Below are 16,971 nucleotides of genomic sequence, written 5' to 3'. Positions count from 1 at the left end.
GTTGTTGGGATTTTGATTGGTATTGCATTGAATCTGTAGATCAATTTAGGTAGGATTGACATCTTAACTATATTTAGTCTTCCGATCCATGAACACGGTATGCCCTTCCATCTATTTAGGTCTTCTGTGATTTCTTTTAACAGTTTTTTGTAGTTTTCTTTATATAGGTTTTTTGTCTCTTTACTTAAATTTATTCCTAGGTATTTTATTCTTTTAGTTGCAATTGTAAATGGGATTCGTTTCTTGATTTCCCCCTCAGCTTGTTCATTACTAGTGTATAGAAATGCTACAGATTTTTGAATGTTGATCTTGTAACCTGCTACTTTGCTGTACTCATTTATTAGCTCTAGTAGTTTTGTTGTGGATTTTTCCGGGTTTTCGACGTATAGTATCATATCGTCTGCAAACAGTGATAGTTTTACTTCTTCCTTTCCAATTGTGATGCCTTGTATTTCTTTTTCTTGTCTAATTGCTCTGGCTAGAACCTCCAACACAATGTTGAATAATAGTGGTGATAGTGGACATCCTTGTCTTGTTCCTGATCTTAGGGGGAAAGTTTTCAATTTTTCCCCATTGAGGATGATATTAGCTGTGGGTTTTTCATATATTCCCTCTATCATTTTAAGGAAGTTCCCTTGTATTCCTATCTTTTGAAGTGTTTTCAACAGGAAAGGATGTTGAATCTTGTCAAATGCCTTCTCTGCATCAATTGAGATGATCATGTGATTTTTCTGCTTTGATTTGTTGCTATGGTGTATTACATTAATTGATTTTCTTATGTTGAACCATCCTTGCATACCTGGGATGAATCCTACTTGGTCATGATGTATAATTCTTTTAATGTGTTGTTGGATACGATTTGCTAGAATTTTATTGGGGATTTTTGCATCTATATTCATGAGAGAGATTGGTCTGTAGTTTTCTTTTTTTGTAATATCTTTGCCTGGTTTTGGTATGAGGGTTATGTTGGCTTCGTAAAATGAATTAGGTAGTTTTCCCTCCACTTCGATTTTTTTGAAGAGTTTGAGGAGAGTTGGTACTAATTCTTTCTGGAATGTTTGATAGAATTCACATGTGAAGCTGTCTGGTCCTGGACTTTTCTTTTTAGGAAGCTTTTGATTGACTAATTCAATTTCTTTACTTGTGATTGGTTTGTCGAGGTCATCTATGTCTTCTTGAGTCAAAGTTGGTTGTTCATGTCTTTCCAGGAACTCGTCCATTTCATCTAAATTGTTGTATTTATTAGCGTAAAGTTGTTCATAGTATCCTGTTATTACCTCCTTTATTTCTGTGGGGTCAGTAGTTATGTCTCCTCTTCCATTTCTGATCTTATTTATTTGCATCCTCTCTCTTCTTGCTAAGGGCCTATCAATCTTATTGATTTTCTCATAGAACCAACTTCTGGTCTTATTGATTTTCTCTATTGTTTTCATGTTTTCAATTTCATTTATTTCTGCTCTAATCTTTGTTATTTCTTTCCTTTTGCTTGCTTTGGGGTTAGTTTGCTGTTCTTTCTCCAGTTCTTCCAAGTGGACAGTTAATTCCTGCATTTTTGCCTTTTCTTCTTTTCTGATAAAGGCATTTAGGGCAATAAATTTCCCTCTTAGCACTGCCTTTGCTGCGTCCCATAAGTTTTGATATGTTGTGTTTTCATTTTCATTTGCCTCGAGGTATTTACTAATTTCTCTTGCAATTTCTTCTTTGACCCACTTATTGTTTAAGAGTGTGTTGTTGAGCCTCCATGTATTTGTGAATTTTCTGGCACTCCGCCTATTATTGATTTCCAACTTCATTCCTTTATGATCCGAGAAAGTGTTGTGTATGATTTCAATCTTTTTAAATTTGTTAAGACTTGCTTTGTGACCCAGCATATGGTCTATCTTTGAGAATGATCCATGAGCACTTGAAAAGAAGGTGTATCCTGCTGTTGTGGGATGTAATGTCCTATAAATGTCTGTTAAGTCTAGCTCATTTATAGTAATATTCAGATTCTCTATTTCTTTATTGATCCTCTGTCTAGATGTTCTGTCCATTAATGAGAGTGGGGAATTGAAGTCTCCAACTATTATGGTATATGTGTCTATTTCCCTTTTCAGTGTTTGCAGTGTATTCCTCACGTATTTTGGGGCATTCTGGTTCGGTGCGTAAATATTTATGATTGTTATGTCTTCTTGTTTAATTGTTCCTTTTATTAGTATATAGTGTCCTTCTTTGTCTCTTTTAACTGTTTTACATTTGAAGTCTAATTTGTTGGATATTAGTATAGCCACTCCTGCTCTTTTCTGGTTGTTATTTGCATGAAATATCTTTTCCCAACCTTTCACTTTCAACCTATATTTATCTTTGGGTCTAAGATGTGTTTCCTGTAGACAACATATAGAAGGATCCTGTTTTTTAATCCATTCTGCCAGTCTAGGTCTTTTGATTGGGAAATTCAGTCCATTAATGTTTAGAGTTATTACTGTTTGGATAATATTTTCCTCTACCATTTTGCCTTTTGTATTATATATATCATATCTGACTTTCCTTCTTTCTACACTTTACTCCATACCTCTCTCTTCTGTCTTTTCGTATCTGACTCTAGTGCTCCCTTTAGTATTTCTTGCAGAGCTGGTCTCTTGGTCACAAATTCTCTCAGTGACTTTTTGTCTGAGAATGTTTTAATTTCTCCCTCATTTTTGAAGGACAATTTTGCTGGATATAGGAGTCTTGGTTGGCAGTTTTTCTCTTTTAGTAATTTAAATATATCATCCCACTGTCTTCTAGCTTCCATGGTTTCTGCTGAGAAATCTACGCACGATCTTATTGGGTTTCCCTTGTATGTGATATATTGCTTCTCTCTCGCTGATTTCAAGATCCTCTCTTTCTCTTTGACCTCTGACATTCTAACTAGTAAGTGTCTTGGAGAACGCCTATTTGGGTCTAATCTGTTTGGGGTGCACTGCACTTCTTGGATCTGTAATTTTAGGTCTTTCATAAGAGTTGGGAAATTTTCAGTGATAATTTCTTCCATTAGTTTTTCTCCTCCTTTTCCCTTCTCTTCTCCTTCTGCGACACCCACAACACATATATTTGTGCGGTTCATATTGTCCTTGAGTTCCCTGATACCCTGTTCAAATTTTTCCATTCTTTTCCCGATAGTTTCTGTTTCTTTTTGGAATTCAGATGTTCCATCCTCCAAATCACTAATTCTATCTTCTGTCTCTTTAAATCTATCATTGTAGGTATCCATTGTTTTTTCCATCTTTTCTACTTTATCCTTCAGTTCCATAAGTTCTGTGATTTGTTTTTTCAGTTTTTCTATTTCTTCTTTTTGTTCAGCCCATGTCTTCTTCATGTCCTCCCTCAATTTATCAATTTCATTTTTGAAGAGGTTTTCCATTTCTGTTCGTATATTCAGCATTACTTGTTTCTGCTCCTGTATCTCATTTGAACTATTGGTTTGTTCCTTTGACTGCGCCATATTTTCAATTTGCTGAGCGTGATCCGTTATCTTCTGCTGGTGTCTGGGCATTTAGTCAGATTTCCCTGGGTGTTGGACCCCACAGGTTGAAAGATTTTTCTGTGAAATCGCTGGGTTCTGTTTTTCTTATCCTGTCCAGTAGGTGGCACTCGTGGCACACGTTTGTCTACGGGTTCCACCAGTAAAAGTTGCTGTGGGTCCTTTAACTTTGGAAAACTCTCGCCGTGGGGTCGGTTCGGCAGCCGAAGCGACTTGGAAGAGTGCCAGCCGGCCCGGAGGTCCGAACGCGGGGAGGGTCGCCAGCCGCCGCAGCCCGGGAGAGCACCCGACCGAATTTCCTAGTCAGCCCGGGGCGCCCAGCGTGGCGGGAGGGCGCCAGCTGCCGCAGCCCGGGAGAGTGCACTGTTCCCAGCCGGACCGGGGAATCACGTGTTTGAAAGGGACCCCCCGGTCACTGTTCTCCGCGGTCTGGAGATTTCCTACCCAACTCTCTCAGTTGGTCCTGGGGGCCTTGTGTGGTGGGGGTGCCAGCTGCCGCGGCCCGAGGGGACCGCCTGCCCAATTCTGCCATCTGGCCTGGGAAGGAGGAAGGAAGGGACTCCGGCCACTTGCCGTCCCTCCTGGGAAAGCCCGTGCCCCTCGGCGATCTCACTGGAGCTGGTTCTCCCAGACAGTCAGCCGTTCCAGGATGGGGTACGCCGTCCCTTTGATCTCTGTCGTGGCTCCGGGAGCTGTTCTGTATTGTTTCTACTTCCCTAGTAGCTATTCTGGAGGAGGAAAGGGAGGGTGGCAAGGCTGTTGAGGCCGGTGGCGGAGGAGCCGGTGAAGGCGGAAGAGGGCACGGTGGTGGTTGGAGAGCCGCCGGAGCAGGAGGAGAAAGGGAAGGATAAGATGGTGGATGGAGCGCCGCCGGAGCAGAAGGGGGAAGAGGGAGAGGAGGGCGGGCTGGCTGGTGGGGCGTGAGCGCCGTGGCGGGCTGGCGGACAAAGAGGGAGAGGAGGGCGGGCTGGCTGGCGGGGCGTGAGCGCCGCGCCGGGCCGGTGGACAAAGAGCTGATTATTTTTTTAAATTTTTTTAAAAATTTTTTTTATTAATCAAAAAAAAGAAAAGAAATTAACACAACATTTAGAAATCATTCCATTCTACACATGCACTCAGTAATTCTTAGTATCATCACATAGATGTATGATCATCATTTCTTAGTACATTTGCACCGATTTAGGAAAAGAACTAGCAAAACAGCAGAAAAAGATATAGAATGTTAATATAGAGAAGAGAATTAAAATAATAATACTAATAAAATATATATATAAAAGGAAAAAGAAATAAAACAAAAAAAGATACAAACACACAAACAAACAAACAAAAAAACATATTTCAGGTGCAGCTTCATTCAGTGTTCCAACCTAGTTACATTACACTTAGGTATTATTGTGCTGTCCATTTTTGAGTTTTTGTATCTAGTCCTGTTGCACAGTCTGTATCCCTTCAGCTCCAATTACCCATTATCTTACCCTGTTTCTAACTCCTGCTGGTCTCTGTTACCAATGATATATTCCAAGCTGATTCTCGAATGTCGGTTCACATCAGTGGGACCATACAGTATTTGTCCTTTAGTTTTGGGCTAGACTCACTCAGCATAATGTTCTCTAGGTCCATCCATGTTATTACATGCTTCATAAGTTTAGTCTGTCTTAAAGCTGCATAATATTCCATTGTAGGTATACGCCACAGTTTGTTTAGCCACTCGTCTGTTGATGGACATTTTGGCTGTTTCCATCTCTTTGCAATTGTAGATAATGCTGCTATAAACACTGGTGTGCAAATGTCCGTCTGTGTCTTTGCCCTTAAGTCCTTTGAGTAGATACCTAGCAGTGGTATTGCTGGGTTGTAATCCATTCTGCCATTCTATGTCTTTTGATTGGGAAATTCAGTCCATTAACTTTTAGTGTTATTACTGTTTGGATAATATTTTCCTCTACCATTTTGGCTTTTGTATTATATATATCATATCTGATTTTCCTTCTTTCTACACTTTACTCCATACCTCTCTCTTCTGTCTTTTTGTATCTGACTCTAGTGCTCCCTTTAGTATTTCTTGCAGAGCTGGTCTCTTGGTCACAAATTCTCTCAGTGACTTTTTGTCTATAAATGTTTTAATTTCTCCTTCATTTTTGAAGGACAATTTTGCTGGATATAGGAGTCTTGGTTGGCAGTTTTTCTCTTTTAGTAATTTAAATATATCATCCCACTGTCTTCTAGCTTCCATGGTTTCTGCTGAGAAATCTACACATAGTCTTATTGGGTTTCCCTTGTATGTGATGGATTGTTTTTCTCTTGCTGCTTTCAAGATCCTCTCTTTCTCTTTGACCTCTGACATTCTAACTCGTAAGTGTCTTGGAGAACGCCTATTTGGGTCTAATCTCTTTGGGGTGCGCTGCACTTCTTGGATCTGTAATTTTAGGTCTTTCATAAGAGTTGGGAAATTTTCAGTGATAATTTCTTCCATTAGTTTTTCTCCTCCTTTTCCCTTCTCTTCTCCTTCTGCGACACCCACAACACGTATATTTGTGCGGTTCATATTGTCCTTGAGTTCCCTGATCCCCTGCTCAAGTTTTTCCATTCTTTTCCCTATAGTTTCTGTTTCTTTTTGGAATTCAGATGTTCCATCCTCCAGTTCACTAATTGTAGCTTCTGTCTCTTTAGATCTACCATTGTAGTGATCCATTGTTTTTTCCATTTTTTCTTCTTTGTCCTTCACTCCCACAAGTTCTGTGATTTGTTTTTTCAGATTTTCTATTTCTTCTTTTTGTTCAGCCCATGTCTTCTTCATGTCCTCCCTCAATTTATTGATTTGGTTTTTGAAGAGTTTTTCCATTTCTGTTCGTATATTCAGCATTAGTTGTCTCAGCTCCTGTATCTCATTTGAACTATTGGTTTGTTCCTTTGACTGGGCCATATCTTCAATTTTCCGAGCGTCATCCATTATTTTCTGCTGGTGTCTGGGCATTTGATCAGATTTCCCTGGGTGTGGGACCCAGCTAGTTGAAAGGTTTTTCTGTGGAATCTCTGGGCTCTGTTTTTCTTTTCCTGCCCAGTAGGTGGCGCTCGTGGCGGTCATTTGTCTGCGGGGCAGTCGGCCCGGGAAACCGTGCATGGAGGCGGGGGTCGCTGGCCGCAGCTTGGGGGAGTGCCGGTCCAAATTGCCCAGCTGGCCCGAGACGCCAAGCGTGACGGGAGGGCCCCACTATCCAATGTTCCCAGTCAGACCGGGGAGCCATGTGTGTGGAGGGGACCCCAGTCGCCAGCCGCCCCGGCTGGGAAAACATGCGCCCCTCGGGTATCTCACCGCAGCAGATTCTCCCTGCCCGTTCAGCCGTTCCAGAATGGGGTACGCTCTCTTTTTGGTCTCTGTCGTGACTCCGGGAGCTGTTTCGTATTGTTTCTGTTTCTTTAGTTGCTTTTCTGGAGGAGGAACTAAGACCCGCGCATCTTACTAAGCCGCCATCTTCTCCGGAAGTCCCAAGAGCTGATTATTTTTTAAGAACTGTTGTGAACATAACTTTTAAAAAAATTTTCATTCAGCAAACAAAGTTACAACACTAATGCAAACTGTTAATAATAGAGGGGAAGTAAACAGGAATTCTGTATTTTCTGTGTGATTTTTCTGTAAATCTGCAATTTCTCTAATTAAAAAAACAATTTTCATGTTTTGACTGAATTTACAGTTACCACCTATATGCCATTCAATTTCTCAATGAAGAATTCATGCTACCCAATATTAACATAGAAGTTAAAAAGTCTTTAATATATGATTATCAAGAGATTACTTTATGGCAAATGGAACTGACCTCAGATGGTTTTTTATTGACAACAAAATGTAAATGTGTATATATTCATTGGAAAAATGCCAACCAACAAATATTTATTTGGTGCCCACTTCCTAGGCACTTGCTTGATGCTGAGTATACAATGGTGAACAAAACCAGACATGACTCCTGTTCTTGTGGAAGTGACAAACACTAATCAAAAGCTCATATTCTTATATTGCTATGAAGGAGAATTACTGTGCATTTTGAGAGCACATGACAGGGGCTGACCTTGACCTTCTCTGGTGGTTGGGAGTGGCAAGGAAGGCTTACTTTAGGCCGTGAAGTTTACGCCTGGAGCTCAAGTTTGAATGGGGTAAACAAAGCAAAGAGGAGGAAGAATGCATTAGAGAAACCCATGTGCTGTGGTAGAAGGAAGAGTAGCATATTAGATGAATTTGAAACGGGTCAATGGAGCTGGAGAGCAGAGAGCAAGGGAGAACATGACTCCAGATGGGACTGAAAGGTAGGCAGGGTCTATAGCAAGAGACTCATCCTCATCCTAGTGAGTTGGCATGAGGCTGTGAGGTTTGGACTTGAGCCACTATTTTGCTACAGTGAAAGGCAAGCCAAAGGATCATCGTGAAAGCCCTGAGGATGGTGCCAATGTCTTGGAAGGCTGAGAAGAAACCAGTGAGAAACCAGGTCCTTGGTGCTGCTGGATGAGCTGCAGGGTCAAGTTTAACCTGAATAAAGAAATTACTTGGGACAGCTTCACTGACTTTCATGTTTTAAATGAGTTTAAATGGGATGTTTCATCACTTGTAACCAAAGCTACCTCCTTCAAATAGGAAGTTAACCCAAAGTGAAATGGCAGTCACTTTGCTCTTGATGTGATGTTTGACATTTGGTTAATAATGAATAAATATTTGCTGAATCGAATGCACATTCCCACCACTTTGTGGATATATGGAATGCCTTCTAGACCTACTTGAATCCTACTCATCTTCAAAACCCAGGGTGACATCCTTCCCTCCCAGGAGGCTGACTAATCACCTCCATTCTCTTTTCAACTGTGTCTGCTCTTTCTTTTGGTCCCATTAATAGGGTGATCTTGGATTTTAATGTCAAAGTGTCACCCATGCCTTTGTCTCCTTGTATATTTTCAAGTATTCTCTATCTTCTGGATGTGTTAGAATCCTCTTTGGGCTTGTTAAAGGGACACATGGTCTCATATATCACAGGTGTAGGTGTGGAGGAACACTGCATGGAATGTACCATCTAATGGAGGTGCTCAGTGCCTACTGTATGAGTTGAATCAAATTAAAAGTACAGAGAGATTCAGGAATTATCAGAAAGTATTCTCCTGAAAACCTCCCGCAAGTTGTCCCCAATGATCTCATAACTATGCTGAGTAGCCAAGACATAGATACTGCATACTTAAAAGGCAGTCAGCATTTTTGATGACCCTGGCTTAGACTAGTGAGAGAAACCAAATCCCATCCTTCAAATTCTGCATGAGTAAGAATCACAGTGTTAGAATTTCTTGGCGAATAATGGGTAGTGTACCTGTCCCTTATTAATTTTTCATTTCTGGTCAAGTGCCCTCATTCTCTTCACCTCTGGGCTCTGGTCTATTCCTACTGATTCTTGGTTCTCATTCCAATGGGAAACACTTTCTGATGGGAAGTAGTGATGCTTCTACCTTGGCCACAGTTTTGTCTTTGCAACAAGATGTTCACTTCTTCCTCTCTCCCTCTGGCCCAAACTGACCCCGGTCTTACTCACCTCTTATATGCATACAGAACCTCTCTCTAGTGCCTGCTGCAGAGAAAAATTATCTTCCCATTTTGGCTTTCTGGCACGTGCCTTCATGCACGTGTGCACACGTACATCCCCCCCCATACGCACACACATACTGCATCTCTCAACTGCCTATAGGAAAACAAAGTTTAACAAAATGATGGAAAAGTTTAAAAAAAAAAACTATCCTTTTTTAAAAATCCAAATGGGGCTAGTCTAGCTCATCTCTCCAATTTTATTTTGGGACTAAGATTTACCCAGGTAATTTCCTTTCTTTTCAGGTATCTATTGCCACTTTACCTCTGTAAGCCTTCAGGGTCTAATTAGAGTGTATCAGAAGTCCTTTGGGTTTGTGCTTGCCCTAAATTTAAATGATTAAGTAATAGCAATTAAAATGGAGTGACTCTATACTTAACGCTGAAGTTCTTTATCTGTACTTTAGAATGAGGCTTCTAGAAAGTCAGGTTTCTGGAATGTGTTAAAGAAGTGGTCTTCAGGAAGAACCTGCTAGGGAAGGACGGAAGCAGGAGAGGAAATTGGGGGAGGGGAGAAGCTGAACAAGGAAGTGGTCTTACTTCCTTAAAGAGAGGCTCTTCAACCACACCTTGAAATTATACCTGCTTTAGTGGGGTGGGGGTGGGGAGGGATGTCTCTGTACCTCCATATCTGTCAATCATTGGGGCCAGGGGGTGGGGTAATTTCCGAGGAGAGGAACCAGCCATCAGCCCAAGGCAATTGTGTGGAGAGGGAATTCAGCTTGGTGGCCAGCACTCACCAGCCAAGGGATGGGTGCCCAGGCCCAGCAAACGGGATCTGTGCAGTGCACAATTGGATCTGCAATGATTACCTCATCTCATGTAACCTCCTCAGCAACCCTAAAAGGCAGATATTATTCCTAATTCCCAGATGAGGAAATTGAGGTGTAGAAAAAGCATGGCTACAACAAAGGCAACATTCCAACTCACGCATCCCAGTGCCCATTTTTAGAGCATTTACTGGGGAAAACATACCTGATAATTCCAAAGTCTTTTCTAGCTCTTCCTTCTATGCTTTTAATTTAATCCAATTCCTGAAAGGTACACTGAGTACCAATATTGTGGAATTGTCTTGCGGAAGTATTTCTTTTAACCAGGTTAGACTGTGTCCTCTTCTCTGGAGACTTGGGCCCCTTTTGCCCAACATCTCAAATTACATCATTAAGTCTGCATAACTTATTGTATTCAATCGCAAACTGCCTAGCAAATTTGTTTTTCTTAAATGATCCACATGACTTATCTGCTCATAAAGTGTCTTTTAATGAGGAAATGTGACAACGGATCCTCATTTAAGTCAGTAATTAAGGGATGTCATGGATGGGAACATGATCTCAGCTGTGGGCAGTGTACCTTTTTATCGTCAGGCAAATAAGTTGAAAGAAAAGGGCAGATGCCCAAAGGCATTTCTGGGTAAGCCTGGACAGCCTTCTCAGGGTTTTGTTGCAAAAGGGAACTCACCCTGAAACATGGTCCCTCCATGAAAAAGGGAGAGCCATCCCTTTGGCAGCAATTCCTAGGGAGGAGGGGATTCTTAGGTAGGTTGAGTTTTAAGTTAAGATTTTCAAAATATTTACTTATTAGCAGGGTTTTTTTTTGTTTATTTATTCTGCAGCAATCATGATACTACTGTTTTATGCGCCAGCAAGAACCCCAGACCCCATACAGGAAGGTTCGATCCAGCGGGCCTGCACGCAAATTCTGATTCTGCCAGTGATTATCACTGTGATTTGGAGACAAAGGCCTCGTTTGGGAGATTTCTAAAAATCCCTTGAGTGGCAAAACGCTGAGTCCAGGAAAGATTCGCTCTTCATTAGCATGACTAAGGCTTGCAGCCTGCCCTTAGAGGACTGTGGTGCTTGCAGAAAAACACAACCTCACCCTCAGAATTCAGCACACATGCTTCCTCTGGGATTCAAGCTGAGAGAATCAAATTAAAGGAAGAGACATAAAAGGGGCTTTTCATAAACTCTTTGGAATTGTTTTTCTCCTTGAGACCAGCTCAGGACAAAAGATTCCCCCAGGAGCCTGGGCACATCCCTGCTGCTGGATGGGGTTCAGAGAAAGAGGGCTGTTTCTCATTTTAGAATGAGCAGAAATGTACCTGCTGGAGGGACACATTCCAGGTGTGGGGCAAGGCCCAACTGCAGCTGGGAGCCTCCCTGGCCTCTCAGGCTGGGCAGTGAACGAGGAGTGGCTCCTCAGAGGTACCCCTCTACCTTCTCCAGGTGGACTCTGCACATCTGTGGCCACTCCTTCTCCGAGTTCCACAATCCTGTACCCAATTGCCTCCCTAAAATCTCCATTGGAGGCCTGTCTCACTGGCACCTCAAATTCAACAGGTCCAAACTGAACTCATGGTCTACCCCACCCCCACAACCTGATTTCCTGAGTCTCCCCATTCTTAATAACGGAGCCACTGTATTGAGTTGTGCAAGTAAGAAACGGGATTCTATCCACTGATGACTGTCATTTCCTATCTGGCCTATCCCTAAGACTTTTTGATTTTACCTCCTAAGGAGCTTGCAAATTGGTCTACTTTCCATCTCCATCACCTCCGCCCTGGTTGGAACATCCTGATCTCTCCCCTCAAACAGGGTGACAGCTTCCTTACAGGTAGACCTCCATGCAGCCTCCATAGGGATAGTTATTTAGGAAATAGAGATTTCCTAAGAGCTTTGAAATTTTAGTGGTGAAGGTAGAAGCAGGAAAATCCATAATGTAATTTCAGAGCTTTAAGCAAGCTTTGTAGAGAAGAGAGTTCAATTCACCTTTGGATTGTAGAATGGGGTTGAGAGTTTCTTTGTGTTAGAGAAAACAAACACATAAATAGGTCTTTCCCTTTCATAGATGTACAGCAAAGATCTGCAGCAGTAATGGAGACTGAACCTCCCCAGTGGCGCCAAGAAACCAAGGTGTTGTGGATGAAAAGGAGAGATGTGATCTAGGTAGGGGAAAGTTTTAGAATCAGTGTTTTTCTTTCCAAACCTTTTGCTTGATCATACATCATGATGCAGAATGTAGAAGCATTTGAATAAACACAGATGAATAGACATAACTAAAATAAACACTTGCTCCATGAAACAATAGGCACATCTTATTTGAAATAAACTCTGATAACTTCATTTGTACTCTGTTGCATTAATTTTTTTTTCAAGACCACAAATGGGTTGCCGCCTGCAGTTTGAATAATACTTCTAGGTGATAAGTTTCTTCCCTAAGAAGGAGTTTATGGATTTCAATGCCTACATGTTATTGCTTATTCACATGGACGTGTTTGTGGATGGCAGGGGGGTGAACGGCTGTGAAAGGGAACTGACCCCAGCTGATCACCTCGGCCAACAGAGAATAGGCTGTAGGTACTCCACATGCGTGTTACTCAATTTTATCAAAGGCCAGTTTGTATAACCAAGAAATTAGGATTTAAGTGATGATTTTGATTACTGAATCATTATATAGATATTCCTTTTTGCTTTCTGGTATATTGGAGTAGACAGAGGGAAATAAATCTTTAAATTGTAATCCAGCTACCTTGATCTCTGATAATAATTATATAGGCTTTACCTTCTGCCCCTGTGATTGTAGAAACCTTCTGACTAACTTTCATTTGTACCCAGGTATCCAACTTTAGAGCCTGGTAATCACTAAAGACAGCCACTAATGTTTATTAATGAAGGGTCTTGGGTCAGCTCAGAACTAACCCCACCCCAAGTCCAGAATCATCTTGATAACTGAGGCTGGATCTAACAAAAGTGGGCCTGTCTGGCATGTGCAGTAGCTTAGACTTTAACCTATGAGTCACCTACATCTCATTATAATACTAAAAATCATGCCCACCATCGTATTAAGGCCACCATTTTCTTACGTACGTGGCTAAGCATGTAATCAATCTGTGCATGCTCAATAATTAAATCACCGCTAATTACATCAGCTGGGGTCACTGTGCTCATTATCTTAAACCTGCCCATCTTTTAATTCTATAAAGCTATCAGAATTACTGCGGTTTGTGGAGACAGATTTTTGGGCTGATCTCCTGCTACGCACCTAGTAATACACTTTTTCTTTCTTTGAAACTCCTGTGTGTCAAGAATTGGTCATTTGAGCAGGAAAAAGAATCCACTGCCTGTGTCTGGTAATGCTTGGACAAATGTACAACTGTTGGGCCAAATTTGGGGAATGAGGGCTGTCAGTCATCTTGGAAAATCCTGGGACTAACAGAAGTATTGGGTGATGTCTTTAAGGGAGAAAGATAGGTTTCTGGGAACCCTGACTCCAGGGAAAGAAGAGCTCGAGGACATTTTTGTTGGAATGGAAAGGACAGGGAGAAATGAAGAATAAGGCTAATTCTTTCAAACAGTGATGAGGCCAAGGAGTTGGGCAGAAGCACCCTTCAGGGACTGGCTGTGAGCTCTATAATGGGTCCCTGGAATGGTTGCTGTTGCTGCCTCCCAGATCCCTACCAGGGCCTGTGTCCCTGCCCCTGAGTTGTCTGAGTGTTGCCTGTTAACAGCTCATATGCCTCTGGCTCTGGAGAATTACCCTCAGCAGAATGGGAGCCACCTCATCTGGAGGTGATATCACCCCATCCCCCAGCATGGGGCCACCTGTGGCTGTGGCCTGTGATACAAAAGGCTGGCCCCCTCACTTTCAAGGTGGGACTAACTCATGGTGCAATTTGTCCTCCAGAGTTCCCTGCAGGGTCAGGCTGAAGCTCAACTCCCAGCGAAACTCTAGGATCATTTAGCTCCTGCCCCTGCTCCATCCAGCTTCTCCTCTTCTCCAATAAGCCACTGGTACCAGATTCTTCAGTCAGGCTCTGTTTCCAGGGAACCCCACTGTAGGCAGTTACTTCTGTAATTTCCTCAATTCTTGGTTTTATTACTTGTTATTTTCTTTCTTATTTTATTATTATTTTCTTATTACTACAAGCTACAGCCTTGCATTGCACTTTGGAAATTAAGGAAGGATCTCAGGACCATGCTTTGGGCAAGGCAATACCAGGGAGTGATGCAGGGAAGTGACTCCTGGGAGGGGATGGTGACCAGCAGTAGGGACATCAGTGACCTTATGGGTGGAGGGAAGGAGCAGTCTGGAACCAGCAGGAAGCTGGGGCATCAGAAAGCAACCAAGGCAGGTTTGTCGAAGGAGTCAGTTTTCCCTTTCATTTGTGGAGGGGAGTCATGATAAAGTGTGCATTTCTACTGGCAAGTGAGATTGGGAGGAAATTGGTCTTATCTCATCTGCATAGACTATTGCTATATCAGTTTTCTATGGTTGTAATAAACTCTCACAAACTTAGTGGCTTCAAATGACACAATATTTATTATCTCATAGTTCTGGAGGTCAGAAATGGGTGTGCAGGGCTGATTTCCTTTTGAAAACCCTAGGAGAGAATCTACTTCTTTACCTTTTCAGCTTCTAGAGGCCACATGCATTCCTTGGCTTATGGCCTCTTCCTTAATTTCCATGGAGAGCAGGACAGCATCTTCCAAACTCTCTCTGTCCTTCTCCTTCTATGATCACATCTTCTTTCTGACTCTGACCCTCTTGCCTCCCTCTTCTATGGACCCTTCTGATTACATTGGGTGCACCTGGATAATCCAGGATATTTTCTAGGATCTTTATGTTTAATCACATCTGTTAAGTCCCTTTAGCCATGTAAGGTAACATATTCACAGGTTCTGGGGATTAGGACATTAACATCTTTTGGAGACACCATCATTCAGCCTATCATAGTTGGGAAGGCCAGGACACAAAAGCTATGTTTGCCTTTCCACATGTGGCTTCACGGTCAACACCTAGAATCAGTTTTGCTGAGTTAACAATGACTCAGTGTCTCAAGGCTTGCCTTACAATGCTGTCCACACCTACTCTTTTAACACAAGAACCAATCTCTGCCAGAGTTTGGAGCTAAACCCATTACTGGGGCCCTGGGGTCTGTGTTACGCAGGCTTGGAGAGTACATAACCTCCACTCCAGCCTCACTGTTAATCTCTCTCTCTCTCTCTCTCTCCCCCCCCCTAAATTGTCATATATTTCATCTCTTTGCAATCTTTTCAGCATCAAAATCAGATTCAGGCCTCCAGGCACAGTTGGTCATGCATGCAAACGAATCCTAGGACTGCTGTTTAGTAAGACACTGAGATAATGTGCTCTTTGCTTTCTTTCTCCGTTATGTCCTTTGTGGACAACAACTCAGGATTGATGTCAGGCAAGGGAGGAGTGATGTCAGAAGGTGCTGTCATTTGATGTCTGTCATTTTTCCTTTGAATTGCTCAAATTACTGTCAAGTGTTATAGTGAGTGAAGTTAGCTGGGCATTATTTTGCCCAGCGAAATGTACTTGGCTAAGAATTTCTCATTTTCTATCTATAACCGAGAAGTTAGGATTCAGGGGTTGATTATGATTACTGAATTATATAGATATTCCTTTTTGCTTTCTGGTATCTTAGAGTAGCCAGAAGGAAATACTTGAAATCTTTGAACTATAATCCAGCTGCCTTGATCTTTGATAATAATTGTATAGCCTTTATCTTGTGCCCTTGTGATTGTAAAAACTTTGTGACTAACCTTCACTTGTACGCATTTATCTAATTTTTTAACTTTAGAGCCCTGTGATCATTAAAAACAGTCCTAATGTTTATTAATGAAGGGTCCAGCATCAGCCCAGAACTAACCCACCCCATGTCCAAAGTTATCTTGATAACTGAAGCTAGATCTAACCAAAATGGGCCTGCCTGGTATGCACAGTAGCTTAGACTTTAACCCAAAAATCACCTATCCCTCATTATAATACTAAAAATTACACCCATCATCATATTAAGCTTGCCACTTTCTTACCTGTGTTCTGTGACTAAGCATGTAATCAATTCTGTACATGCTCAATAATTTAATCACCTCTAATTATATCATCTGGGGACATTGTGCTCATTATCTTAACATTTGCCCATCTTTTTAAAACTTTTTTTATTGTATAGTATAACATATATACAAAGCAAAGAAATAAAAAAGCAATAGTTTTCAAAGCACTCTTCAACAAGTGGTTACAGGACAGATCCCAGAGCTTGTCATGGGCTACCATATGATCCTCTCATATTTTTCTTTTTAGTTGCTCCAGAATATAGGAGGCTAGAGGGCTTAAATATTTTTATATCATCATAATCAACTTTTTTCCTTTCTTTTTTTGTGAAAAATAACCTATATACAAAAAAGCTATAAATTTCAAAAAACACAGCACCAATTAGTTGTTGAACATATTCAGACTTTGACATGGGTTACAATTTCACAATCTTAGGCTTTTACTTCTAGCTGTTCTAAAATACTGGAGACTAAAAGAGGTATCAATTTAATGATTCAGCATGCATGTTCATTTGTTAAATCCTGTCTTCTCTGTATAATTCCACCATCAACTTTGATCTTTCCATACCTCTCATTGGGATTGTTGGGGCTCTGGCAATTCTAAATTTTTGATATTGGAAGGGTCTGTCACTAATATGGGGTAAGGAGATGAAACTATCTGATGTTCTGGAGAGGCTGGGCTAGGTTTCAGAACTTATCTGGACCAGGGACACATCTGGAGGTTGTAGATTTCTGGAAAGTTAGTCTAGTGCATGGAACCCTTGTGGAATCTTATATATTGCCCTAGGTGTTCTTTAGGATTCGCTGGAATGATCCTGGTTGGGGGTTGGCAGGTTATGATAGGTAACAAGGTCTAACTGCAGCTTGTGTAAGAACAACTTCCAGAGTAGCTTCCCAACTTGAATTGAATTCTCTCTGCCATTGATACCTTATTAATTACACTTCTTTTCCCCCTTTTGGTCAGGATGGAATTGTTGATCCCATGGTGCCAGGTCTGGATTCATCCC

The sequence above is a fragment of the Tamandua tetradactyla genome, chromosome X (assembly GCF_023851605.1).
Source record: "Tamandua tetradactyla isolate mTamTet1 chromosome X, mTamTet1.pri, whole genome shotgun sequence".
NCBI classification, from domain to species: Eukaryota; Metazoa; Chordata; class Mammalia; order Pilosa; family Myrmecophagidae; genus Tamandua; species Tamandua tetradactyla.
Note: the sequence above shows the minus strand (reverse complement) of the source record.